Below are 24,042 nucleotides of genomic sequence, written 5' to 3' on the forward strand. Positions count from 1 at the left end.
GGAAGTACATGAGATGTGTGTAGATATATGCTTTCATCGAATAAATAGAGAATATAATTTATAATTGAATGCGGATGGGAATGCAGTTGATTCGTTCGATTTTATCGATTGTGCAGTGCACGAAGTGCACATGAGGGCGAGACGCCACTTCCGAAACGTGTTCTCGTAAGTTCTGTTTGATCTCTTCATAAGGAATCAGAACTAATTGACTAAAGACTGTCCCAGAAAGTATGGTCGCAACCAAAAACCGCTGCCATTTCGCAATGGTTCAGAATCTATCAATTTTTATGGCTGCGTCCTGTTGTTTACAATCTTCTCTTAGCACTTGTTCCGTTTGTTTGTTCGTTTTCATTAGTTTGTTGCGAAATGCGTGGACTTTCAGCAGAACAACGTCGAAAAATTTTGTACAAATGGTGCACAAAATGCGGACTGTCACTGAGAAAGATAGCAAAAATGAAAGGAGTAGGTGAAAAAGCCGTGCGAAATACAATCAGGAAGATCGGTGAGGATAACACCTTTGAGGATAAACCGAAAACGGGTCGAAAAAAAGGTCCTGCTATTATCAGTATATCTAATATAATTTGAATATCTAACACTTGTGAATTATTTACAGCGAAATCAAAGTGCGTCCATACTTTCTGGGACAGTCTTTAGAGTCGCACGTTCCCCTAGTTATTTATAGATTTGTGTCTTGCTGTGGCTTCTCATCATTTTGCTGATGGGAAGAGAAGGATAAAAAGAACATGAAAGGGAAATATAAAAGGGGTGAAGTGACAAAACAGCAAAAGAATAAAAAAAATCGTTCTGGATCTACAAAAGGAGGTGCAGGTGCAAAAATGTACATTTAATAGAACCTGCAACCCCCAAGCGGATTTGGAGATTTTACAAAAGCGACACCATTGTGCATTCCCGAAAAAATCCAGAACAATCCGCAATATCCATGGGCAGAAGTAAATTCGGCACCCCATAAGGGATGCCAAATAATCTGCTAAAGCCTTTTACGGTCAATACAAGGATTCATCCACTCCAGGAGGAACGATGAACCGCTCTGACTACAGCTTCTTACCACATTGATGAGAAAAGATAGAATATCCTTCAACTTTAGCTCACCATACACAGATCCAACCATGTATGGCGAACCAAAAACCCGGATACGTAGTTGCGTCAATGAGGAATAGTTACATATCAGATACTATGAAGTACACAATCGCACTTACACAAATCACAAAAATAATACCCAGTACGCTAAATAGTAGCCATGTGGTACATGCTTCCCGTAATCACTCAAAACTTAAATTCATTGTCGAAGCAATGTTAGAAACTGACATCGGTTTTGTGCCAAGTTTATTGATTTCATTGTAGTGCTGCTCAGGAGATTATCAACATCACGATTCCGCAAACCAGGGAACAGCGACGGCTCAGTTCCGAAGCGTATCAATTTTTAGATCAACCTTCAAAAAAGCAACGAAGGTTGTTGGTTCACTCAACTGTAAACGAAAACAAAAACGTGTGACGAGTGCAAGTCAAACAAAAAAAAAGCAAAACCAATCCATAGATATTGTCACCGCAGTTATTGTCCAAAAAAAAAAGTCTCGGTAGTTGCATAATGTCGAATTCTCTGGATCTTTTTTCCGGGTCCAACCTTGAACCCACGCACCGCACTCTTGAGACACGCGAAATCGAGAGAGCGGCATCCAAGTGTCAGAAGTGGCAGGGGCAATAAGAACTCACCGAGTCACACAGTCATTAATCGTCCAGTCAGTCAGCCAGTCAGCGCCGCGACTAGTTGCGATTGACGATCGGTTCGCGCTCAAGGACAACCGGTTCATTGTCATTAGACTTCAGGAGTGGCCTCGCGCGTTCCGTTCTCTGGATGACTTCGCTTGTCGTTGTTCAACATCGATATCTACACGGCAAAAGCGGTATGAAGTTCGTTAATCATTTTCCGAATGCTCAATCCCCCTCCAGTTAGTATGTGTGTGTGTGACAGTGTGAGTTCGGTTCGTGGCGCAACTATACCTACTAAAATCCACCCCATATCTGTTAGCAAGTCAGGGGACTGCTAATTGAAAAAGCTACACGGCAATTTCCGGACAAGGAACATAGACCCGACCGGCTCGGTGGGGACGGTTAACACTCCACCGGCAAATCGGACAGGTGATTGAGCGGCATTTATGGGCGAAGATCATGACTAGAACATGGCAAACTTTTGATTATTTGCATTATTTGAAACTTATAACCCTCGCCCGTTGTCTTGTCGGTAAGTTGTTCGTATCTGAAATCGAAACACTCATCAACTATTTATTTCCTCTTGCCGTAATGATATTATTATTTACGAAGACCCGATTAGAAAGCACGCTTTGTGAAAACATAAATTGTGTCTAAATCGTCTTCCAAAATACACGACAAACACATTTTTTTCTGATATTCATCTAATTTTACCCTGCAGCCTTGATTGGTTTTTCGGTTTTTGAAAATGTATGACCTTATATTGAATAGCAGTGAACCAACTGCAAACCATATGTTTTTTTCCCGTCAGAGTACACCAGTAGGCTTGTCTGGCAGAGGCACAAAGTTGCTAGGTTTTCGCCGTCATCTTTGCAGTAGGCTGCGTGTTAGTGAAATCGAGAGAATGAAGAAATGAAAATTGGAAATGTCAAGGACTTTTATTCGCACTGCTTAAGGTGTCGCTATTTACTAGAAGGTTAGGTAGCAGCCGAAATGCGGTTTAAAGTTGGAAGAACTTTGTTTGATCGGAGAATTGAAACAGTCCTCAAAAGGTTGACGTCATTGAATTGAACGACATGCTTTACGAATATATCATTTATAGAAGAGTCTTCAGTCACATGTTTTTTTTGTAATACTAAATCTGTGACAAACCAAACCCAACAGACTCATATTTTCTGCTATCCCTATTCTGAAATTGAATAACCGGAATCGCTTTGTTTGGTCGTCTACTGATAATGACTACCGATTGTAGCAGTTTTTATGTAAATTTAGATTTTTGCTAGGTAATTTGTTTCGCCCATTTAAGTGATGATATACAATTTTTAACACACTTTACCCTATCATTACAAAACCAGAAGTTGGATCCAGCTGAAATTCAGAAGTTTTGTATAGAATCATAAGACCATTCATTTGAATTTTAGTTTGTAAAAATCGGTCACGCCATATTTGAGAGAAATTAGTACGCTTATTTCCCATAACCCATAACCCCATAACTCCGGAAGCGGAAGTCCAATCCAAACAAAATTCAGGAATTTGGTATGGGACTATAAGATCTTTCATTTGAATCTAAGTTTGTGAAAATCGGTTCATCCGCTATTAATAAATTGGATTGATTTCCGGTTTGAAGTACAGGTTCACTTTTTTATACTTCCTAAATCTGGAAACGAAGAAACGGTATACTCAAAATCAATGAATTTGGTTATCAACTAACCAAATCTGTCCAATTCAAGAATTATACGGTTATTTGATGGAATTTTTCCGTGTCATATATGAAAACACGCCCCTGAAAATGAAATTTTATACCTATCCGTTTTTAATTGTGGAACCGGAAGTCTTTATCTGGATGAAATTTGGTAGGATTATGCGGGGTTGTAAGACCTTTCCTTTGAACCGACGCTGATGAAAATTGGAGGAGCGATCTCCAAAAAAATCGATGCAACGTTTTTAGTTCATTTTGCACATTTTACCCCGTAACTTAACCATAAGACCTTTAGTTTGAATCTTTGTTGAAGATAATCGGTTGTGCGGTCTCTGAGAAAATCGAGTTTTTTTGCACATGTTATTCCGTTACTCCCGAACCGAAAGTCCAATCCGGGTAAAATTAAATTGCACCATATGGGATCAAGAGACCTTTCATTTGAATATAAGTTTGGGAAAATCGGTCCAGCCATCTCTGAGAAAATCGAGTTTGAATGTCATTTTTGGTATATGACATTCGGTCATCCAGGCCTCGGTTAAAAAGTCAGTTTTCACAGTGATTGCATAACCGTTCTATATGAGAAAGGCAAAACTAATTAATTCCAAATGATTCAAAGTTGACGTCGTTACTTTTTGTGTTAACAGGATTTACCTATAAATGTTCGAGTGGTTTTGTTTCTGTCTTCCACTTTTTCTATAACAGTAAATTGAGGGCTTTTTTACGTGTTTTTTATGCGTTTTTTTACGCCGATTTTCAAAGTTATCCGGTTCTTTTATTTTGTTGTAGAAATGCATGAAACGTCGAGATCTGGTGTTATCCCGGAATATTTACCAAATCAACTCTCTGACACATTTCGACGTTTAAAAAAAAATTTCGATATCACACCAGATTCATTTCTAAGACATTTGGTATTAACAAAAAGTTTTCGGTCTCGGATATCCCATAGTCAATATTTTTCAAATTTTTTTGTCTGAGGTTGCACCAGATCTGAACATTTCATGCATTTCTAAGACATTTGGCATAAAAAATATCTTAACCTTTGCGGTCTTTTACGCGGATTTCCGATGGTACGCGTTTTTTTACGCGAATTCCCAAAGTTAGGCGGTTTAATTTTAAAGAATTTAAATTCTTCAAAATAATTTATTTTGCTTCGAACGAAAAAATTGTTGTGCCAAAACATTGGATGGTTTTGCCGTCCTCAAAGTTTTATTGCGTTTTCGCTCGGGGCCCAGTTTTGAGTGCAACTGCTATCAAATGTTTAGCAAAAATCTCCTAATAACAAAGGGAACGTGCCACTTGAGCCAATTAGTTCTGATACAACTTGGGGTTGAAGCTGGGTTAGTTTCAGTTATCTTCAAGCAAAACACGATATTTTTTTGAAATCATTAAATTTAGCCTGGCACACTTTGATTTGATTTCGCTGTTCGGTAAGTTTGTGACGAAAACTTTCGGTGAATAGAATTTTTTTTTCAGAAATTGTACCACTTGTTTTGAAGACCGGTAAATTTATTAAAATAATTTTCAAGTTGTTCGGTAAATCTAAATAATCAGCGAGTTCTGAGAAAATTCAACATAACAAAATGTATTATCCAATGACATTTGACGAACTTCTATAAATTTGATAATCAATGATAATTAACTGTCAAACTTCGACACCTTTGTAAAGGTTATAGCAATGTGAAATCTGCCCGCAAAGAGAATTCATATCGTTTTGCCACATTTGAAAAAGCTGGAGTGACACCGTGACATCATGGTGGATGAATCAGGGTCATTTCGCTGAAAACCGTTTCGCCGAAAACCGTTTCGCCGAAAGCCGTTTCACCGAATACCATTTCGCCGAAAGAGTCATTTCACCGAAAGCCATTTCGCCGAAAGGGTTATTTCGCCGAAAGCCATTTCGCCGAAAGAGTCATTTCACCGAAAGGCTCATTTCACTGAAAGGCTCATTTCGCCGAAAGCCATTTCGCATAAAGCCATTTCGCCGAAAGGGTAATTTCGCCGAATTCTTCATTTGTTTTAATTTCGTGATTGGAATTGATAGAAAAAGACAAATGAAAAATGATTTTGTTTACTCCCGTTTTGTTGACCTACAATCGTACTTCTGAAATGATCCAGAGACTTGAATAATTTTTGTAGGTTTATTTATGATCCTCTGAATGCAGTTATCGAAATAACTTGTTGATTTTATTAGTGTACCTATTAGGCAATTGTTCGCGGTATTTCCCGATAACAGAGTGTAGATGAAAAAATATCTAATGCGGCTTCGCCACATCGTTTTGTTCGTATGTTATCCGGCTGCGCTACCGCTCGTTCGGATCTAACTGAAGCAAAGAAACCTAGCTTTGAGTAGACCGGGCAAACGAAGCGGTTACAGGTTTGTATGCAACAGGCCGCCGCTTCCGACGGCGGGTTGGCGGCCGACTCGGCTGGCGTCGGCACGGCGGCTTTGTTCCGCCGAGCCATCTTGGCTTCGGTTATGTGGCTGCGCCACATCAATTGTCCAGGAGATATAAAAACAAAAAGATATTTTTGACCCTAAGAAAATGACCCTTTCGGCGAAATGGACCTTTCGGTGTAATGACCTTTTCGGCGAAATAACCCTTTCGGCCCTAAGAAAATGACCCATTCGGCGAAATGACCCATTCGGCGAAACGACTTTTGCCGAAATGATCCGCTCCCATGGTGGATATCACCGAAAAAGACTTTCACCCGCCAATTTACTCTAAATCTCACCCCTTCGAGAAATATTGGGTAATTATTGGAAGAGAGCTGAGAAACCCGTTATTTTGTTTACTCCACAGTTGTGTGATGAGAATCTGTCGTCAGATTGATTCCGGTGTCGTTCTCTGTATCTTATCCTTCGTCATTGTGGGTATCTTTCCAGGAAAACATGGTGCTGCGGACTACCATTTGTTCCTGCTGTGCGTTGGATGCTTCCTTCATCGGGTTTCGTCTCTTGTAGGCAGTGTACGTTCATGATGCTGTAATTGAAGAAACGGCCTTTAATCTTCAATATACACATTTTTTCGCTGATCAGTTGCCATCCGATCACGTGATGTTCGCTTCTTCACACCGTCTGTCTCGTCCAATAAAGTCTCAGGCTTTATGTAAAGCAATATTTTTAGTATATGTCCATTAAAATTCTTTTGTTATTTTCATAATTAATATGAAAACGTACTGAAAGTTGATAATCAAAGACGTGAAATGTACATGCTGGGCGAATGCCAAAGAAAGATAATCGACAAACCAAGAAGAGATCGTAAACACCCGCTTCTGGTATTTCTATACAAGGCTAATAAAGATTGAACTACCTAAAAGTCACCATTAAAGAGCTTCAATTTTAGTCCTTTAGAAGATTGATTCTTCGATCAAGGTAATTTAGTAAGCAGTAAATTTAGCCAATTTCGTTTGGCTATCTTAAATAATAGTATAAAAGACTTGCCAAGAACTCGTTACGAGAAAAAATAGAAGATTGATTCCGAATGCGCTCAACACAAAAAAAGACATAAACGCGCCCATTTCGAATCCAACGAAACTGTGCTTATTGTAAGCTGATGTACCTACCAATGGCCCATTGGTATTGGTTAGCTGGCAAGACGTCACCAATACTCAGCGAATGGGGCTTGTCGGTTCGTTACCATGGGGAAGCCTCCAAAGAAAGATAGAAAAAAAATACGTAAGTCAAACTCCCATAGCCAACTCAACCGGATTTGTATAATCACGTTTTGTGAGCTGAACAGAGATGTGCAGATTTCTCCTATCATTCTTCCATCTTCTACACACTCCGGAAATAGTTGATCGCATGTATGAGCAATTATATTAGAGGTATTATTGAATTTATTTTTTCTCGCTCTTCGAATTCTCCTGTTCGCTAGCTGGCTGGAAATCAAACTAGTTTTACGTCGATTCCGCTATATAAAAAAGTTACCGAATGGAAAAGCTAGTGCTCTCAGTGAAGCCGATGAGAGATGTTAATCTTTCACGCCGTTTAGCCTACCTCAGCCCAGAACCGGTATTCTGTTCTCCGCGCGGACGTTCCGGTTTTCCGTGTAAAAATCACACCATTTATTCATGTGGTACCGTTGCTCAGCAACTGCTGAATCGAAGAATCTAAATCAGCTGGTTCGTTGTATTGGAAACAGTGCAACCATTTGAACACGGCCACAACCGGTGGTGCCTGCCTATCAGCGTTGGCAAAGTTGGATCCAATTTGCCTGCCACTGGCCTTGACTCTGCCGCAGGGTGGATAGGCGAAAGAGATCGATGTTTTTGGCTGCTGCGGGAAAGTCCGAATAAGTAACTAAGATCAATGCTGATATTTAGTAAAGTTGGCAGGTGAACATTTGTAGGGTGATTTAACAATTAGATTCTTTGGAGAGAAGTACTTTGGTTTTGCTTTCATTTGCAATCTAACTGAATAAATCGAGACGAAAGGAAAATAGTACGCTTATTGTTGAGTAACATAATACGGTTATTGTTGATGTTGCGGGATCCTATTCCAAGCAGTTGCCTTCGGAAGTAGTGTATTTTTCATCTTTCCACCAGCTCACGAATGACCTGTTCATCCTTTTGAAGCAATCAAGTCGTCAAATCAATTTTTCACACCTTCGCGACTAGAGAATATGTGTGCGTGAGACATCGATGAAAATAAATAATAGTCGGAAGGTGCCAAGTCTGGGGAGTATTGCACGTGGGGCAAACATTCCCATCTGCGTTCCGAAATGATGTGTTGACCACTTTTACTGTATGTTATGTTTGGTTTGATTTCATCGTTTTCTTTCGGTACACGAAAAATAATCCGTTACTGTTGTCATGATAAAAAAATCATAAAACCAATCATTTCATGCTTTCCTAGAGTCATGATGATTGTGATTCTATGTTCGAAGAGATCCAAATCAAGAGTAATAAGTCTTCTCGCATGAAATTTAATCATGGTCAGAAAATACGTTATTTTAGGAATGTGTTTTACTAAAAATTCGTAACTTCAGTTTTTTATCCGGATGTCACTTTGGATTGGGAAGACGAATAACGAACAATAAAAACACGAACTAATTAAAATGTTTGCTTGATTTTGAGAAATGTTCATTCAATAATTACAAACTAAGAATGATAAGATTGATATCATGAAAGACCAGACTAAGCATGGCTACGCTTTTCATTTGGCAAACAATGCAGTAAGGTTTGTATATATTTAATTTCGTCATTGTTAGAATCGGTAGCATACAGCGAAACAGCAAAATTCGATTACAAGTTTGGAATACCATCCTATGATAGTCATAAAAATTAGATATCGATATGAAGTTTGTAGTTCGACTCACACGTTTTTGTGTATTCCTAAACTAGTTATTTTAAGCATCATTCATTGGTCTGCTCACATTGACTTCAGGATTAAAAGAGCTTGCATGGCTTTCGGCCAATGCAGACGAGCTTTTGGAAAATCATGGGGACTCAAACCCAGATACATGCATTGGATCTACACAACTATTGTTAGACCAATTTTAGCATTTGGTTGTCTTGTATGGTGGCAGAAAGGAGCAGTCGCGACAGTTCAGTCAAAGCTAAATCATCTGCTCTAGAGGCGCTACTGTGCATTAAACCACTACACTAAAACAAGAAGCATTAACTTGTGCATACCGTCTTAAGGTTACAGGGCTTTGGAACAGTAACCCATTAGATTATGCTACCAGCCACACTCGCTTGTGGTCTCAAATGGTTACGTGGGATGAGTATTTACTCGCTCCTAGTGACCTAACTCTCACATGCAGTTTTCCTTTCAAAACATTCAATGTGAGCTCCTCTACGTGAGGAATTGTTGTCTGGGGGTTTGGAACGACAACTTGATGAACACATAGTTTGTTATACGGACGGTTCTCTGTTGAATGGTCGTGCTGGTGCTGGTGTCTACTGTCGTGAAATGAGGCTGGAGCAGTCTCATTCACTTGGTAGATACTGTACTGTGTTCCAAGCAGAAATCTACGCAATTCTGTGTGGAGTACAATCGGCACTTCAGCAGAGGATCTGTGGTAAACGAATTTATTTTTGTTCCGACAGTCAGGCACCCTTAAAAGCACTCAGTTCGAATGACTCACGGTCGAATCTAGTGATCGCATGTCGAACTCAAATTGAAGACCTCAGCATTTAAAATGCTGTTTACTTCTTATGGGTACCCGGCCATTTTGGTATTACTGGAAATGAATGGGCTGATGAGTTGGCTAGAGCTGGTGCAACGAATGATTTCGTTGGTCCTGAACCAGCTTTACAACTTTCAACTAGTTGGATGAAGCACAAGAATCGTTCTTGGGCTGCATCCAAACATGCCAGCTACTGGCGCAGCTTGCAAACTTGCGCTCAGACAAAAGCATTTCTACCAGATTTAAATCTGAAAATGTCAAAGTGTCTACTGCATTTCTCCAAGCATCATTGCAGTATTCTGGTCAGAGCTCTGACTGGACATTGCAAACCCAATTATCACATGGCTACTATTCAACGTGGTGAGTATTATTCGTGTGATTTGTGTGAATGCGATTATGGTACTTCATATCATCTGATATGAATTGACGCAACTACGTATCCGGGTTTTTGGTTCTCCATACATGGTTGAGTCTGTGTATGCGGAGCTAAAATTAAAGGATATTCTCTCGTTTCTCACCCAATGTGGTAAGGAGCTATAGTCAGAAGGGTTCATCGTTCTTCCTGGAGTGAATGAATCCTTTCTGTATTCACCTTAAATAGGGTTTAGCAGATTGTTTGGCATCCTTTAGAGGGTACCGAATTTACTTCTGCTCGTACATACTGCGAATCGTGCTGCATTCTTCCGGAAGTGCAGAATGGTGTTGCTTTCGTAAGATCTCTAAATCCTCTCGGGGTGGGGGGGGGGGGTTTATTAACAGCAGACTGTTCGGGACCTCGTAGAGGTTCAGAATTTACTTCTGCTTCCACTAAATGTGATCCCCAGCAGATTGTTCAGCATCCCTTACGGGTGCAGAATTTACTTCTGCTCTTATGTGTTTTTGTGTCGTCAATTTTTTCCATCCTCCTAGTCCAACCCTTACCATTTCCTTTCAATCCTTCCCTCTTATATATCGGGAAAATGATGCTAAAAACAAATTGATGGCAAGGCACAAATCTCCAATTATTAAGAAGAACGTGCCATTTGAGTCAATTTGTTCAAAAGGAATAGCATTTGTATCATTAGTTGAAGTAAATAAAAAAGCGGGTGGGTAATTTCATTGACATAACTGAAGAACGTGACAACGAATCCTTTGGGAATAGTTTAATGGTTCCAAAAAGAACCGATTTGCGCAATTTACCTTGTGTTTACATCTGTTGAGTCCAGGGGCGTCTCGTGACAAAATTTACGGTTTGTGCACAGACGTAACATTTCGTTGTAAGTGAAAACTAAAAATTTTGGAATGGATACTCGCTTGTGTTTTTCAATACAATGAACTAACGATATACTCCTGGAAAAGATTTTTTTTATTAAACTTGTATTGTATCATCGATACAATAGAAGAATTCGGCGCTTTTCACATCGAGCAAATCTGCCAATTGCGTCATAAATGAAATCGCTTAAACGTTGCAACTGAGACAGCAGAGAATGCCAGATAATTTTTTTTAAATCTGAGTTCGAATCAAAAAATTTGGAGCTTATTGTCAGTCTGTGATTGGTTTTAGAAAGCTGTGTCATTTTTTAAACCCGGCATCTCTGGAGACAGCAATTTGTTTTCTACTGCCATAAGCATAAGCCACTGAAGCCTCTCCTGAAGGTACGAGATCTCACAAAGCCAAACGTGACAGATAGAACAACAAATTTCAAAACTGAGCTGAGTAATTCCTTCTTTTCTTCAACCTGTGAAGTAACTCACATGCACGGAAAAGACAGTGATACTTGAAATTTTTAAGTTGAACGTATATGAGATGTGTGTAAATATACGCAATTCCGGTGCAAAAGGTAAAGTGATCGAGTTCAGGACGCCACCTACTGGCTACAGAAATGCGATCTTAAAAGATCGTTTGGCTACTCCATAGTACTAGCCATGCAATGATTCTGTACACTAAGAATCGGCTGCGAAGTCTGTTGAAACACAAAGGCCGAATTCCACGAAAGGAATGTAATGCCAAAACTTTGCTATGTTTTGGCTACTGTTGACTAGCAGCTTAAGGTGAATTTGTGCATATTGTGCTTTGGAAAAAATCGCTCATTATTTTCTATTCGTTACTGAACTGATTGCATCGAATAAAAAGAGAATTTAAAAAATAATTAAATGCGGATGGGGATGAAGGTGATTCTACACCAGAACTAAAATTTTGAGACAGACCTAGAATTCAGTTGCAAAATTCCGGCTCGGAATCATCAAGAAACCAAATCATACATTTCCAAGATTCAAAGAAATGAGATCTAGAATTATGAAACTGAACTCATTTCCAACTCAGGTTCAAAATTTAGTTCTAGAACTGAATTCTGTACTTGAATTCCGAACCTCAGTAAAGGAACTGAGTTCAGTTCCAAAGTCTTGTTGCAGAATCTATGAACCAAATATTGTTCCAACATATAGGCTTCGAATTCTGGAAATGAATTATGAAACTGAGTTTTTGGATTATTTTCCGTAATTAAATTCTGGTTCAGAAGTCAGTTTTGAAATTCATATCCTGAATTTTGTTCACTCGTTCTGCCGTTGAAATCCCAAATCAGAGTTCTGAATTCGAATCCCGACTATAAATTAAGCAACTAAATTTAGTTCCAGAATCAAGATTCAGTTCCAGAGTCATGGTTTTAAATTCTGAACCTGTAATTTGGAACTAAAATCGAGACCTGTAATTTAGTTCAGAATTCAGGTGAACCAGAGTCCAGGTTCTGAATTTAATTTTAGAATATAGTTCGTTGAAAAGGTGTCCCATAGTAAAGTAAGTCGTACTAAATGGAATGAAAAGTCCCGGGCCTCTCACAGAAAATACGTGTAGTCATTTGTTGAGAACAAGCCACTAGATAGCCCAATATCAAATTTCATTGCAATCTATCTACTAGTATTTGGATAACAGTTGATCGTGTCACAAACGAGTTCTAGTTTTTATCAAACTATGGATAAAGACGAGTTTCGTGTTCTGAAATTGCAGCAACAGTGAAATTAAATGATTTGCGGTACGGATTGGTCCACCATCCCCCGCATTCTCCAGACCTGGCCCCCAGCGACTAATATCTATTTCCAAATCGGAAACGGTTTTTCCAGGAAAAGATTTTTTTTCTACTGCTGAGGTCATTGCAGAAACGGAAGCCTATTTTGAAGGTCTAGACAAATCTTTTTTTTTCGAAAGGCATCAAAATGTTTCAAAAGGCATCAAATTGTTGGACCAGTCATCATCGACCAGTCAAGTGTATCGCTCTAGGTGGAGATTATTTCGAAGAAATGCTTCAATATTGGCTTCCAGTGCGTCAATCGTTCATCCCTGTAGACATGAGCCTTAACATGGCCCCACAAGAAATAGTCCAAAGGCGTTAAATCAGTTGATCTAGGCGGCCAATTGACGCGAGATAAACTGTTCACCGAAGGCGGCTCTCAATTTGGCCATTGTATCGCGTGCCATGTGGGATGTAGCACCGTCTTGTTGAATCTACATGTCAGGCATGTCCAATTCTTCAAATCGGCAAAAACAAATCGTCGATCAACACACGGTAACGCTCACCATTCGCAGTAACGTTTCGCCCATCGTTGCCTTTGAAAAAGTACGGCCCGATGATACCACCAGCCCAGAATCCACATCAAACAGTGATTTTTTTTGGGATGCATTGGTAGCTCTTGCAATGCTTCTGACTGGTCTTCACTCGAGATGCGGCGATTTTGTTTGTTGACGGTTTCATTCAACCAGAAATGAGCTTCGTCGCTGAACACAATTTTTCGATAAAAAAGGGATCTTTTAATCTCTTAATCGAGCATGAATTTTGCTAGTTAAATTCAGCAATTTACAAGCGTTGGATGCGGAAAGTTAGTGTGAATATTAACAATGAATTTCTTTCAAATTTATTTCAATTTTCTTTCTTGTTCACCATCCCTCTTGTTTTTGTTTGTGTAAACCTATTGGGCACCACTTCACTTAAATTAGATTGTCTAATCGTATTACCATGTAAAACTGATATCCCGAAAGAAAAGGTATGTGCATCTATGGGCTGCAAACGTAATAATTATATTTTAGTATAATTCAGGTGTTATTTCAGCTCCAGCAGTCGTCTCATATACGAAAACCATTAACTAGAACTATTTTCGAAATATTTTTTTCTGAGCTTTTGCTTCTTAGAGCTTAAACAAAGATATTGTATCCAATTTTGTCATGATTCGTTGATTGAAAGACGAGTAATCGGTAAAATAATATGACTTGACTGTTAGTTGTTCAAATGTTTCACTGATACGCGACACTCAAATACTGGGCTGCTTAAAATAAGTCCACGACTGAGACTGAAACTTTGATTAGAAGCAAAATACAATTTTTAAGTATTCGGGAAGGTGCGAAACTTATTAAAAATATTTTTTTGATCTTCTGGTTATGGACGTTAGTCCGACCACCCAATATTTCACTGGATTGATAAAAAAAGTACACTAGGTTTTTCTTTTGCCTTCAACCTCACACTTCTCGATAATCACGTTTTGTTTTGACACGTGGCAACATCATCAATGTGATAACGTCGGAAACAGCGAAATCGACACGTGCCACTTGAAACAGAAATTCATCCGATTCGTGTTGATGTTTTTTTTTACCCGAAACTGGACGTCATTAATTAAATGGAAACTGGTTGAAAATGATGATTTCCTGGAAACTCAACTCACACCTCACTCCTCAATCACGGGTAAGCCCAAGCCAAACCGACGGAGTCATATCGAGTAAACGTCATCGGATCGCCATCGGATTCCCCCGCAACGCACTTGGATCTCGCTGTTGTATCTATTCGAAGAGAACCAGGCTTAACGTCAGACGTACGCAGCAGGAGGCCATTCGCCGTACGTCGTCTTCGTCGTCGATTCCGAAAGCAACACTCACCTTGTTGTCAGCTTTTCGCTCGGATCTTGAACATTCCTTAGTGAAACGCAGTGTTCAATGGATGTATGTTCCGCTCCTAATTAATTCACTACTAGCATCGTTCGGCGGAGGCACTGCTCTATCAAACAAAAAAGGTCGGAAGGGGGCGGGTGGGGGCGAAAAAACTGTGCGGTCGGTTGGTTGGTAATCCAAAACGTTGCGGCACGGTTGAGAGCCGAGAATGAGGTCACACTCACAGCGACAGCAACGACAACTGACTAAAAATAGCACCTACTTAATCCATATTGCACAGGGCGTAGTACTAGCGCTACCGCTGCTGTTTCACTGTTAGCAATAATCCAATAGCGATAAGACATCTTGGTCTTTTCGAACGTCACACTCCGCACTCAAAATGCCGAAATGCACTTCGGTCACACACCTCGCTTTTTCCGTCTTCCGACAAATCACAAATACGCGAGAAACTAAAGCTCGCCACTCACTAACAGAGGTTTCTTTCAGGTTCCGGACGGACCGTTTACTGTGTTCTCTTCTTTCCTGTTTTGAGATTTATAGCCGTTCAGCCGTAATTGCACAATAATTCATTTTATTTTCCCATTTTTTCTATCTTTTCTTCTAACACAGCCCACTCTTCATTAAATCGCGTCGAAGAACATCAAAACAATGGTTGTCGATCGGTCGGTCGGTCGGTGTTACCTCCGCGAGGTTATCCACGAACACTAGCGCCACGCTACGAACAGTTTGCGCACCACCACGAACGAATCGCCAGAAACACTTGCCTGCTACCTTTTCGGCTTCGTTCACAGTTCGCAATTGTTCGTGTGTACGCGTGGAACTTTTTTTTTTTATTTTACTTCTCTTGCCTTCAATCGCTAGCCTGCTGGTTTGTAACGTTTTCTATTCCTCCGGGGGTAGCTTTCCTTTGTTTCCTCCACACTGAAAAAAAGACCGACCCTCAGGGCAAGCAAAGAGGAAGACGGTGGACAGTTTCACTTCGACACCTGTAGTTCAGCAAGTTTCAATTAATGAACGACGACGACGACGATGATAGGAAACTTCATAATTGCGGTAGATTTCTATCCAGTTAGTGTTTTGAAAATTCTCCTAGCTTAGAACTTGACGGTGCGATGTTCACGGGTGATGATTAGACATCGTCATTCGCATTCCGGAAGAACAGAGAAAACGGAAAACCAACGTGATTGGGAAATTCACCGCTTGAAAGGCCTTAACTGTATCGATACGAAAGCACTTCTGGCTAAGCAGCCCACTGTGTATCACACGCACGGTCAGAAAAAAAAATTTCAGTAACTTTTCACTTCTTCTTTCGCTTGGCTTCTACACACATTGAGGCGGACACGAACACGTTCACACAAAAGCACTTTCCTGTATTTCTTTGCCTTCTTTCTACTCCGCCTACTGGCTACGTGAACACAGTACAAAAAAAATTATAACTTTTTTTTTTCTCAATCACTATTTCCAAGGGCGACCAATCGGATGAACGACACGAACGTTGCGTGCGAACTGTTCGAATGCTCCTGGACGACTGACAGCGAGCAAAGGTTGCTCGGCTGCACGAACCCACAGTCGTTGGCCGAAGTAGACAGCCAGCGAGAGAGCGCTTGCTCTCGACAATCGGTTCGGGTCTCGCAATCGGTTTGGTGGTATGAGTACAGAGTCTTTGTTTCCGATGCTTCGTGCTACAAGTCCGCCACCGTATTGGTATCTTCTCTTCTGTTGTGATTACTGATTTCAGTATTTTGGGCTCTCTCAATTTCAGACTCTCTTTTCTTTTCTCATTCTCATCGGCTCTTCGGCTACCGTCGTCCGGTGCTTGGAGAATGAAAACTATGCATATTTTGTAATGGGCAATCCTTCGCTGTTTTGCTGCTGGTCGTGATCTTTCACAACCGCCGGTGTGTGGTGGGATTTGCGTGGCTGTCGGGAAATCGAGCCGAGCGAAAATCAGACGGTCTGAAATCATACAGCTAAAAGAGAGAGAGAGAGAGAAAAATACTAAATTAGTTGATTGTTTTCGATATACTTGTTTTGTGTGCCACTTTCGTAGCCTGCTATGCTATGCGGATCCCGGAACGTCACGTCATATGACGACTGACGACCGAGGGATCATTTGATTTGTTTTGTTTATCAATAATTTCACTTCGCGCTGTGAGTTTATTTTGCTGTTGATAGCTGTTCTGGTTAGTTAGGTTTTTGTTGTTGTTGTTGGTATTGAGATCAGAGCTGCAATGGCCGTGATTTCACAATTTACTAAACAAACTTTAATTGGTGACTAGCCGTCACGTGATACGGTATTTATGAAGCTCTACACCCATATGCTGCCTCAACGAATGGTTTGTTGTCAAACTATTAGTTTATGTGGGTATACTGATTTGCAAATGTGCAAATTTCGCTGATTCGTTGATAAACAAATCAATGAATGATCGTACAAAGGTTGTAGTTTTATGTGCTTTTGTGCTAACTTATTTTGATTCTGTATTTTATATTCTATTATCCATTTTTCGTTCTCTGATTTCTGTCTTCTTTTTTATATTTTATGAACTATTTTCTATCGCCTGTGTTCTTTCTTCGATCTTAAGGTTTGTACGCGGCAATATTTAGACACCCCTAAACACGTCTATCACTGGAAATACTTTTGTCATTGTTAAAAATCAAGTTTTGTTGATACTACAACCTTTTGATCGGAGCAAGCGATTTTCCGACGCAATCGGGACGCTCCCTCGCTATGCTAACCTGATTTGGCATCTTGTCACTACGCCAAATATTTTTTGGAATGCTCTAAAGCAAATGGAGTCCATATTGTATCGAAAGAGGCGATGCATTCCACACAGCTCGCCTGAGTTCGATTCCCAACCCCTCACATAGGGTCAGTAAGTTTTTCTGGCTCGAAAAGGAAAATGAACTTAAGGTTAAAACCTCTTATCAAAAAACAAAAAAAAAATTGTAGCTGTGAAATGAAAAACGAGGAAATATACCGTGCTGAATTCCATAAGACTCTCTCGCTATGCTGTCCTGATTTGGCATCTTGTCACTAGTCCATGATGTACCGGAAGAGGCGTATTTATCTAACTGCCCGGAATTGCGACTTACCGAGCGGTATTAGGCTCACGTGAAGATAAAACTGTCTCAATATAAACAGCAAGCTACAGCTATAGAAATATTTCGAAAATCTTGGACAAAAACAGCTAAATCGGTTGCAGACAAGTTTGCAGAGACCTTAAGTGCTGGAGTAAACTCAAAAACTCGTAGTTTCTTCATGCAGCCTAATTAACACATGGACTGAAAAGTCCCGGGCGTAGCACATAGATGGCGCTAGTTTTATTGCAGTCATCTTTTTTTTCAGTTAATACTAACCTTTAAAAGACAGCTGGTAACATTTCATGATATTCTATTCATTACTTTGTGAGTTATGGTGCTAAGAGTGACGCTACTTTTGTTATTTTCAGAACTATGGATCAAAACAACATCGTGTTTAAATTTTAAATTGCTGGACTGGGGTAACACCAGAAAATGTAAAAAAATTCACAAAATCGTTTTGATTGATCGAAAAGTGAAGTTGCGTGACATCGTAAAGATATCAAAAGAACTTGTTGGCTTTATATTGCATGAGCATTTGACTATGAGAAAGCTCTGTTCAAAATGGATGCCGCGTTTGCTCACTGTTGACCAAAAACGAGAACGTGTTGAAGATTTTGAGCAGTGTTTGGCCATGTTCAAACCGAACAAATCGGAATTTTTACGTCGATATGTGACAATGGATGAAACATGGATTCATCACTTAACTCCGGAATAAAAACGATCGTCATCTCAGTGGACAGCAATTGGTGAACCTCGTCTAAAGCCCCATAACCGGCGATTATGGCCTCGGTATTCTGGGATGTGTGTAGTGTAATATTTATCGACTATCTTGAGGTAGAAAATACCATTAACAGTGAATATTATATAGCGTTATTGGAGCGTTTGAAGGCTGAAATTACAAAGAAACGACCACATATAGCTTGTTTTATCAAGACAACGCACCGTGCCATAAGTCAATCAAAACAATTGAAAAACTACATAAATTGAACTTCGAGTTGCTCCTACATCCACCGTATTCGCCAGATTTGGCTCCCAGCGACTACTGGCTGTTCGCAGACCTGGGAGAAAATGCTCGCCGGTATGAATTTTTGCACGAATGAAGAGGTTATCGCTGAAACTGAGAGGTTTTCATTTTGAGGCAAAAGAAAAAGTGGTATTGAAATGTTAGAGCGAATACTGAAATGATTGCGTTGGTCTGTCTTGTTGGAGATTACGTTGATGAATAAAGTTAATTTGAACCAAAACAATCTTGTTCTTTTTGTTAGGTCCGGGTCTTTTTAGCCCATGTGTTCCGTAGCTGTAACTAGTTTTAAGGTGACTAAAAATGCACAATTGAATTAATAACATATGCATCTTGGATTGATCTAACAGAAAATTTGTTTTATTCTAAACTTAATCTGTCCAGATTTTGTCGCGAACAAGCCCCTCCATGTGATCTATTTTGTGTCTACTGTGGACTGTCTTCTGTTTTCTAAACTCAATCATCTGTCTCCTGTTTGCTGCTCTTCTTAGAAAATTAGTTTAGATTATTCTGTGAAAATTTCAGAATGATTCATTGGGCCTTATGAATAAAATGTAGTAAAGTCTGTTGTTTGTAGTATCTTCTCAAAAACAAAATCCACAGAGTACAACGCGGTTTGGTATGAATAAAAAAAAAGTTCGAACATGTAGTTAATGCTACTTCCGAATTTAAGCATTTACTGCATACCGTATCGACACAGAGCCTGAAAAGCTGGCATAAACATGCACAAAGCAAGAAACGTACTTACATCTGTAAAAATGCCACTTTTTTAATTTCTGTACTTCACTTTATCAGCAAACACACTAGTAGCAACCTCTAGAGCTACCTACCGAAAACTTGTAGTAAATACCCCCGGTAACCAATAAGCACATACTAATGCCGTATTACGACAGCAAATAATCGCTAATTGGCATTCCAATCGCACGTGAGACTGAATTAAGGCCGACTTTGGCAAAATATACGACTATTCATAGATAATGCTTATTTATGGCTGGTGTGCATTCTGAAAGCTGAATTCTGATTTATTTACAACAGATAAGCTTTCAGATTGCAAATATAGAGCTTTAAGCATTTTTGTTGGTCATAAAAGGCTAATTTAATGCCATTATTAGTGCTTATTGGTTACCTGGGATTACAGTTTGTAGCATGTTTTGACAGGGACGTGATCCACACGCAGCATTTACTACCGAAATTCAAGCATGCTACGTTTTATTCAAACGGCCCATTGACTTTAGCGGTCGGGAAAGTCTTTTTTCTGAAGGAAGAATTGCATAGCGGATAACGGCAACTTTCAACTTGTTCATTGAATATCTCGCCTTCAAAAGCATGGATCGAAAATCTATCCTGACAATGTCTAGATAATTTAATTTAGATGCGATTAGTGCATAAAATCATATATGTTGTCGCGATAAAAATTGAGTGGATGTTATTGTTGTGAAGGTAAGTCGATTTCTATGCACGCGCCATTTTTTTCTGCTCCAGTTTTCTGGTAACGTAACGAAATATGAGAGAGAGATAAAATCGGCTCTGAAAGGCTGCCAAAAAAGCGGTAGCTTTCTTGGATTTTATGTGATGTAGTCAAACTTGTAACCGAATATATCAAAACTTTTTTGGCCACCCGGCCACATCGAGAGTTATTTTGCACATTTACGAGAGAGAGCATGGAGAGAAATGTAATACGCACAGCGAGCCACGTGGTTTTGCGCGGCCTACTGGCCTCAGCCCTTAAGAATCGACTGCGAAAGTCCAATTTCAATAAAAGGAACGTAATGCTAGGACTTTGCTTTTTTGACAAATTATCAACAAATTTTCTTGACTTTGTTTCTAATTCCAGTCTTATGTCTTGAATATTCTGTTTCTTGTTTAATTGTCTTATGTTATATATTTTCTTTGTACTGTCGTCTTACTTCTGTGTATAAACTTCTGATCGCTGCCTTTTGTCTTCCGTCTACTGTCTTATGATATCTGTCGTTAATTCTCTGTGTTCCGTCTTCTCTATTGAATCTTTAAACTCAAATTTAACTTGCACAGAAAGAGAAAACTATCTACATACAAACGATGCATCGTTAGCGATTTGCAGTGACTGCCAAAGAGATTACGTTATGATTCCCTTAATCGATTGATAACTTTCCGTAAATCCGATTATGCATAACGAACGGACGAAAAAAAAAGTGGAACTGAACTGTGAATCAAAGTATTACACAAAGAACCTTGTGTTTTCATTACCAGCTCTCTTTCTGGTTGGGTTAGTGTTTCTCTTTCTCTTTCTCTCTCCCGCCAGCCGGCCCTGACACCGATGATCCGCCAGCAAGCAACTCGCAACCAGTTTCTGGCAAAGTAGGACACGCTTCACCTTCTTCGTTTTTCTTGGCCTGCTGCGCTGTACGCCTTTTTTTATTTGTTTACGTTCTTAATTTTTATACCAAATGTGTAAATAGTCCACTGCTAAATGAAAGGAAAAAAAAAGAATTGAGGTATGTGGAGTCACGTATAAACAAAGTTACTTTTACTGTTATTGTTTGTCTAATTTCGCGCTTTGGTCCGAACGGTGTGGGCCAGGAATTTGTTTGCCGAGCACGGTGAGAAATCGACCAAATTGGAAACACAGTTCGACAGTTAACTATCAATCTACATTAAAGCCGTAACCTTGATTCTGATTCAACCTCATTGTCATTTCGGGACATCCACCGGCTATGCAAACAGCCTGCATTCCGATCAGTTAGTTTCACCATCCCACCTAATTAGATGACGCAGTCTGCCCTACTAAATTATTCCGTGTCATTGCTGCTTCAATTTACGACATCAGTCACCCCACATAGCTCCCAAATGCACACCCATCGATCGACCGAAGGACGCCTAAAATCAACCAGACAGCACGCGACAAGGATAAAGGAAATTGCGACCGTCTGTCATTAAACCAATCCCGGGTAGGTGTAAATAGCAAACAAAGGTCAAAATAATAATAAATTTTACCATCATATCTTGGCTTGATGTTTCTGTGTTATCATAGCGATACTTGATATTTTCGTGATATTTCATCAAGGGATCAAGACATTGTACAATATCTGTTCAACATTAAAATTAGTTATAATATCTTATTTCGTTATTGATGAGCTATTTCAATTTCATTAAATAAATTGATCCAGTAGTTACATCTTCAAATAAAATACCATTGAATAAACTGCATCAGAATCAGATAAGAGAAATACTTAAGATATTACTCTATTCTAAATGCTAGAATATGAAATAATTGACAAATTCATCTTCTATAAATATTTTGCTCTTGGTTTGATATTACAATGACAAATTTTTTTATTTTGTTGCTATTTTCTCATGCAGGCTTTGTTATAATTTTTGATATTTTAACTCTTATTTCGAACTAAATAATGTTTGTTTCTACCATTGAGATGTTTGATTTTAATAACAGAATTTGATATTTGTTTGCAAATCACTTCTACCCGGGATAGCAGCATATTGCTACCCGGTTCCGTACCCTGCAGGCTTCGGTATTCTCATCCACATCCACATTTTGAGGTTGCCATCAGCATGTACAAAGGCGTACGATTGTGGGTGTGCTGTTTGCGTGTTCCCAAAATTCGATTGCCGATTACTAGCTAACTAAATAACAGAACTGCGTCGACTGACCTAATTTCCCACTGTGCAGCAGCAGCAGCGATGCCTTTCTCCCTCCTGTCTGACGTTTCATGAGACTGTGAATCGAAGTGTGCCGTGCTAATGCGTTACATCGTTATCAGTGTCGAGGTCGAGGAAAGAAGAAGCAGAGGTTGCAATGCAAACGAGAAGGAATTATGTATGAGCGAGCGGTAATGACAAGGTGCTGTTTTTGTGCGTCGTGTTTCGACCGGCGAAGCGGTAGGAATATTTACCGAGGTAGATTGGGGCTGGTTTGTTTTGATTTTGAGGTCGAAGATTAATGAATAAATATTACTGGCAGTAGCTGTCAGGTTCGGAGTGCTTTGGTCAGTTCATCGCTAGGAACTGCGATCAATTATTTATCAAGCCTTTGTGTGGATCAATAGTTTCCAATCGACTGCGGATAGTTCTTCAAGTGTGATTGGTTGAGCGCGAGAGTGTAATCAGTTGGTAAACATGTTGAACAAACGAAGTATTGAATTCGTACTAAAATTGCGCAGCGCTAAATTTGTTTACACAATTTTACTAAAACGAGAATTGGTCAGAAGACAATGTTGTGCAAGGAAAAGTTGGCCAAAAGACAATGTTGTAACTTTGAGAAGATGATGGAAACATACATCGGACTGAAAAACCGAACCAGGCATATTTTAAAGAATATGATACCGAGGTGGCTATTATCTACAAAACGCTTATTGATCCGGTTCAAAAACAATTTCGTGTTTTATTTGTACACTGCTTCTTGATGGGAAAAATACCGTTCAAGCGAAGCAATGGCTTGAAGTGTTTCGGAGACTCCGCTCCATTAGAAACAACAATAAAAAGTTGGTTTGTTGACTTCAAACGTAAAGACAGTGGAGGCGGTAATACAAGATACGTAAGTCATCCTTAAGTCGAATACAAAGTACATGAGAGAAACAGGAAACACTACGCATCCCAACACGTATATTTTAAAGACTATGCAACATGCAGTGGACGTCCAAATGAGGCGGTAATACAAGAAAACAAAAAAATAATCCACCAAATTGTTTTGAATGATCGAAAAGTGAAGTTGCGTGAATTAGCTGACATCGTAAAGATATCAAAGGAACGTGTTGGCTCTATATTGCATGAGCATTTGACTACGACAAAGCTCTGTTCAAAGTAGGGGCCGCGTTTGCTCGCTTTTGACCAAAAACGAGAACGTGTTGATGATTCTGAGCAGTGTTTGGCTATGTTTGAACGTACCAAGCGAAATTTTTGCGTCGATATGTGACAATGGATAAAACATGGATTCACTCCGAAATCAAAACGATCGTCATCTGATTGGACAGCAACTGGTGAACCACGTCCAAAGCGCTCGAAAGCATAAAAATCGGTTGGAAAGGTTATGGTCTCGGTATTTTGGGATGTGCATGGAGAAGTATTTATCGACTATCTTGAGAAAGGAAATACCATTAAATGTGTTATTGGAGCGTTTGAAGGCTGAAATTGGTAAGAAACGACCGCATATGGCAAAGAAAACATTTCGTTCATTAAGACAATGCATCGTGTCACAAGTCAATAAAAAAAACTGGCAAAACTACATGAATTAAACATGAATGATTGCGTTCCTTTTGATGGAGAATAAATTGATGAATAAATTTAATTTCGAACCAAAAAAATTGTGTTCTCTTTGTTAGGCCCGGGACTTTTCAGTCCGTGTGTTAAATGGGACAAAATTTTATTTGAATCCAAAATGATTTTTTTTCTGAATCCCTGGGCTTTGGATGATGAGCTACAGGGTGCGTACCCCCGCTTGGCGGATGGGGGTGGGAGTCAATTTACACTTCGCGTATTGACA

The 24,042-nt window shown here is 39.6% G+C and overlaps 1 protein-coding gene across 1 annotated transcript in view; it reads right to left on the reverse strand.

Moving 5' to 3' along the window:
- The window catches only part of LOC131438281 (protein piccolo), a 146,956-nt gene that overhangs the window by 69,714 nt on the left and 53,200 nt on the right, over positions 1-24,042 (reverse strand). Inside the window, exon 2 of the mRNA XM_058608169.1 lies at positions 14,456-16,437. The gene's annotated coding sequence lies outside the window, so the exon portion shown is untranslated. The remainder of the gene's footprint in view (positions 1-14,455; positions 16,438-24,042) is intronic.

This window comes from Malaya genurostris, chromosome 3 (genome assembly GCF_030247185.1).
Source record: "Malaya genurostris strain Urasoe2022 chromosome 3, Malgen_1.1, whole genome shotgun sequence".
Lineage (NCBI taxonomy): Eukaryota > Metazoa > Arthropoda > Insecta > Diptera > Culicidae > Malaya > Malaya genurostris.